Here is a 13,538-nt window from a genome sequence, read left to right on the forward strand (position 1 = left end):
TCCAGTATTTATTTGCTGTAGGTAGACCAGGATAGGGGGTGGTGGGTGGTGTGGTGGGGGGCGACATGGAGCCCTTTTGCCTAGGGCACCAGTTGATATAAGGCCGCTCCTGGTTATAGCAATGTTTAGTCAGCAGAAAAGAGGCAGCAGTGTTACTTGGAACACACAAGGTGGGTTCTATGGTTTGCTTGAAAGGATTTTGGACACATATAAGGAATACATTGCTTCACCATGTGTACTGATTGGACTGTGGTCTTGTGCAAGGTATGTAGCTTTAGATATGAGGTATCTAGATAGGGGGTACTATAGTTTTACTGTCTTCATTGCTGGACATTTGTTTGGATGATGAAGTATACTTTGGGCCAGTTTAAGATGACTGAATTTTTGATAGTTGGGGGATTCCAACTGATTTAGTTGGTTGAATGCTAGACAATGATGTTTTACTTGGAAGGTGTGTTGCAAATTTTGCTATTTTATTATAAACTTGTTCCATGTTTGTTAAAAGGAAGGAGTTAACATATGTTAGTAGGGGAAAGATATCAAAGAGAGATGGCAATAGATGTGAGATGGCAATGGTCCTTCTAGGCTGCAAGGTGAGGTAGGGAGGCACTTTGTAGACAAGACCCAGTTTTATATGGGTGTTTCTGATAGTATGTTGGATGTGTAAGTCAAATTTTAGATTAACGTCTCTGGTGACCCCAATTAATTGGGTCCCTATTATATCAATCAATGCTTAAAATAGTAAACGCTGTTTTATCGATAATTTTAAATCGAAACTACGAAATCCTGAAAACACAGAACAGCGATTTTTTCCCAGGGGAAAAAAATCACTGAGCCATTTTTGGGATTTTGCCATTTCCGCCACTGTGGTGCATTCTCGGAGTTGGTATATTTAAGTAGGAGGGGGTGTGGGGGGCAAAGCCCCCCATTTTATTTTGTGTTTTTATTTTTTTCCAGAGCAACGATTTTTTTTCCCTGGGGAAAAACAAAATCTCTGTTCCTTGTGTTTGGCATTTTGCAATTTTGATTTTTAAGGGTCGATTATACATGTTTGCTATTTTAAGCATTCGCTGTTATAATATAGACCCAATTAATTTGCTATATGTAATATTCTCATGTCTAGTGTTTTGTGCAAATGATACAGTAAAATATTTTTGTGATCAAAATATGGTTTGGAGATGAAAAGTAGAACACAGAAAACAGATACTGGGCTGCACATAATATGGACAGAGGCAAGTATATTGTAATATTCCTTACCAAAAAGTAGTTAAAGCTCAGATAAACCTCAAACCAAGAAGTGAGCCTTATACCCATAATCAAAAACTTGCAACCATAATGCCAAGTAGCAATCTGATGGCAGGAACAAGATCAGCAATAGTAAGAAATATATGAAAACTCACAGATAACTAAACTAAATTATATTTATTAAAAGTTCAACACTTTCATCCGTATACATGGGACTGCATCAGAACCATTTAAAAAACAGTGATGTCAAATAAATGTCATGAGTGCTGTTTACATCCCTCCACAGCCCTTCAATGCTTCTTTCTTTCTGTTCCTGTATGTATAGAACACTTTCACCCATTTTTTAGGACAGTGTCAGTCTCTGCTTGAGAACACTGCCTCACATGTGCCAGAAGCAGTGGTACAGCAAAGCAATGGAAAGGATACCTAGTTTCTGTTAGACCTAAATCTTTCTCACAGAGTTAGATCTGTTTGAACGATTTCCCTAGGTTTTATGTACTGCATACTCAACTTCCTCTCTTCTTCCTAAGCAATATTAACTGAGGTTGTTATAAAGTCAGCCATTTTTTTTTCTAGAACTTGCATGTAATAGTTTTTTCATATTTCAGGTTGCCTATAACAGAAAACAGCAGGAAACCTGCACTGTTAAGTATATTTAATATTTACCTTTCACGTAAAGTGTTCATACTGTATAACTGTACCGATGCAATTTACAACTCTGTTAGAATGAACGTTGACTTGATTATTGATTATCATGTTCCTTATCAGTATAAATGCCATCTTTAGTTTCAGTCACAGAGGAACAAAGTCTTGTTCAGATGAATAAAGCTGCACTTTTACTTAATGCTCGGCTTTGCATTATTTAAATATTGATGCTGCAGCAAGTAATATTTAAAAAGATTGTTTTGTTACAGAAGTAGCAGTAACATGCAAAAGCCTCTGCATGTGGAAGAAAGCGTAATGCAACTGATGAAATTGTGCAGAATAGAACTTATGGGAGCATAGCCAGGAAGCTTGGAGCTGTATAGTATCTTAAATATGCCACCTTCTCAGAGTATAACCTCACCCCAAGCAGTGAATATTTCTGATCAGCATAATTAAGAAGCAAAAATCCAATTTAGTCAGCTAAACATTTTGAAAAGTTAGTTGAAAAAATGTATCCATTGTAAATGTACTGTTACTTTTATTTTAAATTCCAATATGTCTGATAACTTGGAATTATTAATTTTTAGAATATTGTATTGTGTTATATATGTGTCATACATGTGTCAGCAGACTTGTTCCAAAAGCAATCTAATACTATAATAATTCACTTCTAATAATGTTTCACTTGGCCACAGATACAAAGTTTTTCCTACATTGATTACTTTTAGTCATGTTGAACTGGGGGCAATGTGGGCAGTCATTATTTTTTCCTTCAGTCCATTTTGTCTGCATGTCCTTTATTGGGCAATCAATATGGCAGATGCTAAGGCCACCTAAAGAATGGCAATAGTATCTAAGGTCAGAGTAAGTGGGTGCTTTACTCTGTATTTTCATAAAATGAAAGTTGCCCAGCTGGGAGTTTGGTAATAATGCTTATAATGGTCAGAGTGACCTTTTGCCTTCATACTCTCAAAATAAATGTAAATTTTACTTAAATGCAGCCTATAAAGGCTTCTAATGGCACTTGAAATCAGATTTGCTTTGATTTTAATGACTGCTTTAATAATGCCTCGTTTATATCACATGGTGTCTAGTCATCATGATAAAGAGCCTGGAGCAGACACATAGCAGTCTAGTGGTCTGATTTATTCTTTCAACAAATTTGCTGTCATATTTGATTTTTCTTAACAACAGTCAATCAAGCATGTCAGAACAGTCATTAGTGATATTTTTGCTTATTTGGCTTGTTATGTTTTTCTGCAATTCTTTCTGCCTTTCCTGCTGAGGGGAAACTGACAAATTTCAGTTCTAATGTAACACAGCAGATACTATTCTATGCAAAAACTCAAAAACCTTTTAGGTAAATGGATTATATAAAGCATATGTTCTATTTTGTAAGAAATACTCTTTCTTTATGACTACCTGCCTTTACTGCAATTATGCTAGTATTCTAAATGGTTGGATATATGTGGTTCATCACTTAATCTGTACTGTTCAAAAACTACAAAGCATTTTTTGGAAAATGTTTAGTGCAAGTGTAAGTTGCATGCTTAGAGCAGATGTCCTGATTGTAATTACTGTGAGAGTATTTCAGACTGATGAGTTTTTACTAATGATGTCCTGCCAGGGTACTAAACTTGTCTAGCACCAGAAGTCAGAACAAAGCCAAACATAATGGGGGTACAAAGGCCCGGAAATAAGGACAGCTTTTAAATATTGCTCTTATAAATTTAGAAAATTGCTAGAACAGCAGAATTTGTGTTAATATGCATTTTCTGAAATACATGAAGCCTGACCCTCAAATGCTCATCATTACTTAGTGACTTCAATCCTCAGTGGAGGATATATGTGTATATATATGTATGTATGTATATATATGTATGTAGATATATATATATATATATATATATATCTATATCTATATATATATATATATATATATATATATATATATATATAATACATACATACATACATATCATGCCAGTAATGTTATGACAAGACTGCAGTTGAATGTTTCAGTGTATATGTTTTTTTATGCAAAGAATAGCCATGTTTACAGATGTGATGTCATATTCCTGTCAAGCTAAGTAAAATAAACAAAGTCAGGTCACGCCTTCCTTAGAAAAAGTGTCTTTAAAATGAAGCTGTTTGCAATTACCTCATAGATAATAGCTAAAACCAGGTATTTTAGCTAATTCAATGTATTACTTGGCTGCCCTTCACACAGACTAGTGTTCCTCAACTTTAAATGTTTTGTGAATAACAGCTTCTTAAGTCACTCTGTCAACTGTATTATGTAAATAATGTTCCTCTTTTTTTCATTGTGTTATTATGTAAGTACTATACCTCTTTGAACAATAGTTTTCTGTTATTTGCAGTTGCTGTTTGTGCAATTACTGTACCTGCAGTGTGCTCTGCTATTACAATTTTTTGCATTATTTTTCAATTGCTTAATTAATTTTAAATGTGTATGTTTGCCCTCTAGTTTAGGCCATGGCTGAAAAGAGTGACTGGACCACTCTACTTACTAGATTAACAAGGTGAAATAACTAAAGCAAGTAAATCAATCAATTTATACTTCAAATGGAAGCAACCCATACCTGTACAAGTGTATTTACCTACTAACATGAGTTATCACATAAGCATTTAATAGGTGTGTTGGGTTTATAAAAACATACCATTTTCCTTAGTCGTGAAACACAACATTGTAACTAAAACATGTAGAATACAGATAAATGATATGTGAAGGTATGGCAGAAAACAATAAAACAATAATAACCGCCTTTGTTGGGGGACTCCTGAAGTAAGGGGCACTGCCCTCTTACCGTTGACCTCTAGATGTACTACATGTTAAGAAAAGATACTCCATCCAGAGATCAGGAAAATGGCACTGAAATGCATCATGATGACATTTGTTAACAGGAAGATACAATGTTTCATTTGTTGAGTACCATACAATGGACTACCATGTGCTATGTGGTAGTGAATGGTGTATATAGATTATATGTGGCAACATAAAATAACATAATGTTTGATGGGGTACAGCATGTGAAATGATGTTTGCATAGTCCGATATCATGTGTTTGCAGATCAGTGGAAAATTACACAACCGACCATTTGAGTCACATGAAAGATATATGACAACAGGAATACAACTAGGAATTATACATTGTGAGAGTAGGTATCTGTATAAAATTAATATGATGGGGCAGTGCAGATGTGTCTGCAGTACTACAGAAACAAATTGTGGAGATTCAGGATAAGTGATCTATGAGTACTCTGGCAGACTAACAGAGTACATGTAACTATACTGATATGATACAATGGCAGCTACACAACCTGAAATGCTATTGCCTACCAAATAAGTATGACATATATATAAATACATTGATGGATTAGATCTTATCTTCTTTGCTAGTTGGCACTTCTGGTTTGGGATTTTGCTGTCGAGTGTTAGGTCACTCTTATAGGTGCAAAGAATAGCCATGTTTGCAGATGTGATGTCACATAGGTGTTTACTAGGCTAATGACCACAAGGGCCTTTTTAAGCCTAGCCATGCATCCCAAATCTCTGACAAGTTCTGATACCCTTGATAAGTGTAAGCATGGGCCTGGGAGATGAACCATTTACAGGTTACCTGTGTCCGTTAAAAACTAGGTGCCAAACCAGGGCTGAATTTCCAGTTTCACATCCAATTGTTCAGGTTACCCTTGAACTGGGTTAGTGAGGAACTCTGCCTCAGAAGGATGGGGAGCCTGTTCCATAGACAGGGTTGTCTCTGGGATACATGCCTATCTCTCTAGCAGGCCCAATTTATACCACAGGCAAGATTTTAGTCTTTAGAATGACTAATTCTGGTGCTGTTTGTTTTGTGGATATGCAGGAGGTCCATCAGAGTTGAGTCTGACAGTACCCTGTATGCCAGGTATAGATATCCCCTCAAAAGCCTGTAGGAGACAGAATACAGGGATAGGGCCTCGAGGCAGTCTGCACAGGACACTTCACTTACACCTTGTATTCTTTTAGTTTTTTTCCAGTAAGTAACAAAACAAGAAGCATTAACCAATAATGACAAAAATACCCATTACATAACATCCCAACCACAAAAGGCACCTCAAACTTCTGTCATTACAATCCATCAATATACACAATCTCTGCAGAAGTGAAAGTCATATGCATAATTCCACGGTAAGGAGAGCTACAACTATTGAAGAGGTTTCTGCTGGCAAATAACTTTACATTTCAGTGTTTCATGTACACATTTAGTGCCCTGCTGCCCTTGAAAAAGAAATTGCCCATGTTACATAAAAAAAAAAAATTGGTAAGTTGGTAATATTGCAATAGGGAATGGCTGTCAAAACAGCAACAGGTTCGTAGTTGCTGTGAATCTCATCCAAAGGTGGACACACTCAGGAATGCAGCACCCATTCCCCCTTAAAAGACATTAAATATTAGCATTCATATACATGATGTGGGTGTAAAATCCACATTCTTCAGTACCAAAGGCAAGTATGCTACCTGTTGTGCTACTAACACTGTTTTCAAAGCTTATAGCACAAACACTGACGATGGCCATTTACTAAGCAAAACAGTTACAGATTAAAAATAGACTTGGCACGAGTAACAATAAAACTGTCTTCCCTTGAAACTCAACATTCCTGGAAAATGCACAGCAATTGAGCATTCTTTCAAAATGCTCAGAAACTGAACAGTTCTTGAAATACACAGAACATCTACAGTCCTTGAAAATGCACTGGAACTCAACATTCTGTGTTGCAGCCTATGCAATAAAATATCCCCCTTGCATGTCTGGATAGACCAGAACAAACCAAACATCCTAGCCTTACCTGAAACCTGGCTAAATACTAACATAAAAGACTCTGAAGTAATACCTCTGAACTTTGGCATAACTAGGTTAGATAGAATTAAAACATAACACCATACACTAACAAGATCCCTACATTTTCTAATGCTGAAATGCTCATATCCTTCCTAAATCTTAATAGGTCAAAATGTATCAGCATTGTAGTAGTAGTATACATATACATACATATATATATATATATATATATATATATATATATATATATTCCCCTAGGACAAAATATTCCTGTTCTTGAAGACATCTTCAGGCAGTTTATATCCTTTCTGATCAGAACATTGTGGCAGACACTCTGAGCAGGTCCTTAACTCACTCCCATGAATGGATGCTTCACCACTGGAGTGCTGCTCAAGTGAACCTTTTTGCCTCCACTCTGAGCAGACAACTTCTTCTGTCCTGTCATTTTGAAAATCCTGTTCAAAATTTAACAGGATACTCCCAAAATCTTGTTGGCGACTTCCTTTTGGGGACAACAGCACTGGTTTCCACTTCTTCTGCATCTAGCCAGGGGCAATTATCATAAGTTACCTCACAAGGTAGATCTAATCACACAAAACAAGGGGTCTCTTATCCATTCCCACCTGTCCATGCTTCCACTGACACTGTGGGTGATAGGATTTTGATTCCTCATAGAAACTTTTTTCTGAGGATGTGTTCCAAATCCTGCAGGAGACCAGGAAACCTATGACTAGGAAATCCTAGTTGCACACATGGAAGAGGTTTTCATTTTGGTGTCTCTCTCTTAACCTGGAGCCACTTACTGTGGATGCTCTTTGGTTGTCTCTTATTTTGTGCGAGCTGCTTGATGTTGGTTTGGCCTATTCTTCTATTAAGACCCATCTATCAGCTATCTCTGCTTGTCTGCCTTATTTCCTCCTTTAGCTGCTAGATTGGAGATGAAATAATTTCTTAAAGGTGTCCTTAATATTAGATCTCCCAGGAAAAATGTTCCTCCTCCCTGAGATCTTAATTTTGTTTTGGAGAAGTTGACTCAGGCTCCTTTTGAGCCTGCTCCTTGAACTTCTTTTGCAACATTGTTCCTGGAAGGCTATTATTTTGTTAGCATTTACTTCTACCAGACAGGTGTCTGAGTTGAAGGCCCTTATGGCTTTTCCTCCTATTTTGAATTTTCATGAGGACAGAGTATCCTTGCGCACTAACCCTTCTTTTATTCATAGGGTGGTTAATAAGCTATCACTTAATCAGTCTATTAATCTGCCTACTTTTGTCCTCTCCACAAACTGACAGTGAGAGGGTGCTGCATACTTTGGAGATGCATAGGCACTTAGAGTTTATTTGGTAATGACCAAGGCTATTAGAAAATCTGATCAGTTGTTTGTTTCTTTTCATCCTAGATCTTTGGGAATACTGTATCCAAGCAAACTATTTCTTCTTGGATTTCTAAGGCTATTTCCTTTTGTTACCCTTTTCATGGTGAGAGTTTACCTTTTCAATTAAAGCTCATTCTACTAGAGCTGTGGCTTCTTCTGGTGCTTTTCTTCAAAGGCTTGGATACTAATTCTATTTTTGAAGCAGCTGCCTGGACTTTTGTGCATACTTTACCAAGCATTACAAGCCTGAACCTTAAATGCATATCATTACTTAGTGACTTCAATCCTATTGTCTCTATAGCTAGTGGTGGTTTTGCTCATTCCGTTCTTCATGTTCTTTTAGGGGATGCTTCTGCCCCTTCCTCCTCCCAAGTTTCCTCTTGAGCTATGGCACTCTCCCATGTAGTTAGGAGTACTGCAGCAGTGAATGTGAGGACATAGAAGAGTTGTATAAAATCTTACCATAACAGTAGATGTTCTTGCCTTAATTGCTGCAGTATTCACTCCCTCTTTGCCTTCCTGGATGTACATGTTACCTCTTGGGTTCTTTGGACTGGTGTTTCTCCTGGGGCAATCAGTTCTGTCTTGGTAGACCTGAATGTCACCTTATGCCCTACGTTATGTAGGGAGCATATGATGATATCTGGCATACCTTTTAAATTCAGAAGTCTTTGGAAGACTGGCCAGACGTCAGGCTTCCATGGCAGGGAATTCCATATAGTTAGGAGTACTGCAGCAGTGAAAGCAATGACATATACCACTATGGTAAGATTTTACACAACTGTGCTTTCATACCATTTAGACAATTATAGGGCTTGTTCATAATAAAAACATATTTCTAAACAGTTTTGAGAGTACTGCATGTGAGCTGCAGGAATATAGTGTCAACAAAAATGTTGATTTAAGAATGTGAAAAAAATTAAGCCTAAACTCAGTAGCAAAGGTATTGAAAAAAATAAAGAAAGAAAAAAAGAAAAATAATATGTTTGCAGGGAACAAGCACTCCTGCACTTCCCTTGTTAAGGCATTCATTAGCACCTTCATGTTTAGCAATAGTAACTGTGAAGTGACATACCCTTAATGGAAAGGAAATGTCAGACTAAAGGATGAGATTTTTATATCAGGAGATCATTGCAGATGTCTTTCTGTGCAAATAAAGGAGTGTAAATGCTTTGCTATGAAAATACTGAACAGTATTCAATGGTATATACACACACAATGATGTGTATTACATTGTATCTTAACAAATGCCATGGCTGAGTTGTAACATACGTAATAAGTGATATTTACAACCGTCTACAATCATCGACTAAGGCATCCACTTTTACTGTGCAAGTATGGGTCACTACAGTCTAATATATATATATATATATATATATATATATATATATATATATATATATATATATATCCAAAATCAGTAGAATAACCTACCAGAAGATGGTGTAGCCGCAAACATCAGTCCAAATATAATAAAAAGAAGCTCACACCAAAACCACGAAATGTAGAGAGATGAGATAAGTAATAACCAACAGCTTGTATAAACATGTATCAGAGACGGATACATCTCACAATTTTAATTTTTTTATATTCGAGGTAGTTTTTGAGTATTTGCGGGGCGGTGACATAATTAATACTACCAAAAGATGTGAGAATAAGTAGATTTTGCATTTAAAGCATTCTCCCCACCAGGGTTAAATGGCTACTTCTCTTTGAAATCTGAATTAACGTTTTCACACAATTATACTGTATAAACCCTTATTAGCTTAAGTTGTTGTTTTTAAGCTAGTTTTTAAGTAACATTTTTTTCTAAATGTTTATTATAAATATCTATCATAGTTGCAAGTTCTAATTGTGTTTGAATAAACTGTTCTCTAAGTTAGATAAGTTGATAGTCTGATCATGTTATAAATTAGTATATTTATATATATTTGAATGATTTAACTCAATTTTTGTCTGATGCCTGAAGAAGCAGATCGTTTCTGTGAAAGTACTGCTCTGTGTTGAAAGTACTAGCGTGAATAAATCTTATCTTTCTACATTTTGTGGTTTTGGTGTGAGCTTCTTTTTATTACACTATAATGTATATTTATGTCACAAACCCACAAAACAGCTTCTGTCTACTGTAAGCATACATGTTCTTCCTTCTGAACAGCACAGCACACCATGTGTTAAATAACTGCATGACTCTCACATAATTAACTAGCTATGTTGCAGTACATAATTAACTAGTTATGTCACAGTACATAATTAACTAGTTATGTCACAGTACATAATTAACTAGTTATGTCGCACTATACTCTTTCTGTGAACCTAAAGCAACTTGTCTTAGTATTTCCTTTTAGACAATTTTCTTTTAAAATGTAAGGACGACCCAACAGAAAAGGAAAACACTAACCGCAAATACTCAAAAACAACCTCTAATATAAAAAATTTTAAATTGTGAGATGCATCCGTCTCTGATACATGTTTATACAAGCTGTTGGTTATTACTTTAACCCAAGACCCCTGCACAGTGCAGTTGTCACAGCCACTGGACCAACAGGAAATCTCTGGACAGTTAGATACCTGGTTTCCCTGAAGGGCAGCTGCTTTTTGTTTCAGCTAGGAAATTACTACAATGGTTATTTTTTTAAACATACAAGCTTAAAATACAGAGCAGCAATTTAACCTAGTAATCTGTTAACAGTTCAAACAAAAGAGGAAAACAATGACTACAGTCTGGGGATTGAACCCTGGGCAGTCTGTACTCTGTATTGTTGTCACTGCCTCTGGACCAAGAAGGAGTTTCTGAAATGTTAGGTGTCTGGATTTTCACAAGAGCATTTTTTTTTTCTTTTCATCTTGGAAACCACCATGGTAGTCACTTTTGAACATATACTCTCATACAATGGTTGTTCTAAACTGTGTAATACAAGGATTATTACATACTGGGCTAAGGAAATGATAACAACATCATGGCAAGAATGGAAAGTTGAAAATACATATCAGAGCTTGCTAGAACGCATGCTTCAAAAGATGCTGAAAGAGTTTACATCAGAGTTGTACACAGAATGCCTCATGCATTAAGCCATGCCTGAAGAACACATGGCTCCACCTACTGCTTGTTTGACTTGCTATTCTCTGCCTGACTGTTGCTAATCTCGGTCATAGGTTCATAGGTTCATAGGTAGGTACTAGGCTATCTGCCCGAAGGCATTTATAAGCCTAGCTGGAATGTGTCGGCTTTCACCGCCCCCTTAGATTAGTTCCCTGTGCCTCTGTCCAGCAGAGCCATTGAAGTGATCCCTGGGGTAAACTTTCTGTTTCCCATCCACTCATCAAGGTTTCTCTTGAAGAGGGTTAGCGAGGACCTCTGCCTAATGTATATTGGAATCTTGTTCCAGAGCATGGGAAAGCTCTGGGACAGGAATCTATCCCTCCAGCATGTTCTATTTATTGTTGTGGTGAGGTTTAGATCCCTGGAGTGTGTGGCTCAAGGGGATATGGTTTTCTTTAGGTGGAGCATGTCCATCAATTCTGGGTTGGACATGGCCTTGTATGTCAGGCAGAGATCACCTCTGAGTAGGCAGTATGCAACTGAGTACACCTGGAGTTCCTTCAGTAGAGCTGCATAGGGCATCTGCTTGAGGCCAGTGATCCTCTTGGTGAGGTACTTCTTTCCAGTTGTTGCAGGTGTCTTGTAAGGTACATCCCAAATGGGGCATTGTACTCTATGATGGGTCTGATGAGTGATGCGTAGAGGGGCCCAATGACCTTTTTTGATCTGGATGCAAATCCTTTTGTGATTAGGTGGGCCACATAGAAGGGTTTTCTAACCATTTTGGAAATGTGATTATCAAAGGAGAGGTTACTATCTACTTGGGTCCCCAGATCCCATATTACGTCTTCCGTATTTAGGGAGCTACCACCTATGTGGTAGTTTGTGGGTACTTTGTTTTTCCAAAAGGGATGACTTTGCACTTTTTGGCATTTAGCTTGAGGCCATAGTTTTGACACCAGGTATCTGTCTCAGTGAGACCCTTTTGGAAGATGTCTGTGTCAGCTGGAGAGTCAATTATAGTCCCTAGTTTGTAGTCGTCTATGAACTTGGTCAGCCATAGTCCTCCTGTGCTTGCCTGCACCTCTGAGAAGTATATGCTGAACAGGAGGGGTCCTAGGACTGAGCCCTGGGGAACACCACTTGTAACCGGTTTAGAGTCAGACCTAGCACCCGCAACTCTTACCATGTAGGTTCTGTCCATGAGCCAGTTGGCAACCCATCTCGTGACGTAGAGGTTTATGTTTAGGCTGGTGAGCTTGTCTATAATACCTGAGTGGGGAATGGTGTCAAAGGCATTTGCAAGGTCTAGGTAGGCTGTGTAGACCACCTTTCCCTCGTCTATAGCCTTGGTAACGGTGTCAAAGAAGTCCACCAGGTTTAGGAGGCATGATCTGCCCTTAAAAAAGCCGAACTGGGTACGGTTCAGTATTTGGAGGTTTCCAATGTCTCTGTTAATGAGATCCATGATGATGCCCTCCATAGCTTTGCAGACCAAGCTAGTCAGGCTTATAGGGCGATAGTTTCTGGGTTCCATTGTGGCTCCACCTTTGTGGAGTGGAATAACTGTTGCTGTGTGCCACTCTGTGGGCACATAGCCTGTGGAAAGGCTGAGTTTAAACAGTGTGTTTAGGTGAGGGGTTAGTTCATCTTTGAGCTCTTGTAGGATGCAGCCTGGGACACCGTCCAGTCCCATTGATGCTGTGTTTTTGGCTTTGGAGAGGGCTGTTTTAACCTGAGTGTCTGTGATTTCAGGGGCACTACATTCTTCTGGTATAGTTATGGGCCCTTTTGGGGGTGAGAATGGGGGTGAAGTTTGCACTGAACCTGTCTGCCAGGATGTTGGCTATATTGGTCAGTTCAGTGTATTTTGTGCCATTCTGCACTAACTCTGAGCAGATCTGAAAATTGCCACTTAGATTCTTGACATAGCTAAAGAATGCCTTGTGGTTATCTTTGGAGTCCATGGCAATTTTTCTTTCAAAGCTAGCCGTGGATGATTTTATGAGGAAACATAGTTTCTTGCTGATACTGATCAGGCATGTCTTCCCTTCTTGGGATTTTACTCTTTTCTGTACTAGTTTCCTCATTCTATTGTATGGCTTGTTTATGGCATGGGTCCACCAGACTGCTTTCCTTTTTTTTGGAGGAGTGAGTCTTGGTTTTGTTTGGGATAGTATGATCCATGCATTCTTGTAGGTGCCCGTAGAGTGCATTAGTAAAGGATTTTGCAGCTTGAACAGCATTATCCTTTAGCATAGGGGCTTTGAAACTTCCCACCTCAGTCTTAGTAACGTGAAGTTTGCTTTTGAAAAGTTTTTCACGGTGGTTTCTTCGACTGGGGGTGGTGGCGGAATGTGGATATCCAGTGTCATTAGTTTGTGGTCAGAT

Source organism: Protopterus annectens, chromosome 1.part1 (genome assembly GCF_019279795.1).
Source record: "Protopterus annectens isolate FY-2018-M chromosome 1.part1, PAN1.0, whole genome shotgun sequence".
Taxonomy (NCBI): domain Eukaryota; kingdom Metazoa; phylum Chordata; order Ceratodontiformes; family Protopteridae; genus Protopterus; species Protopterus annectens.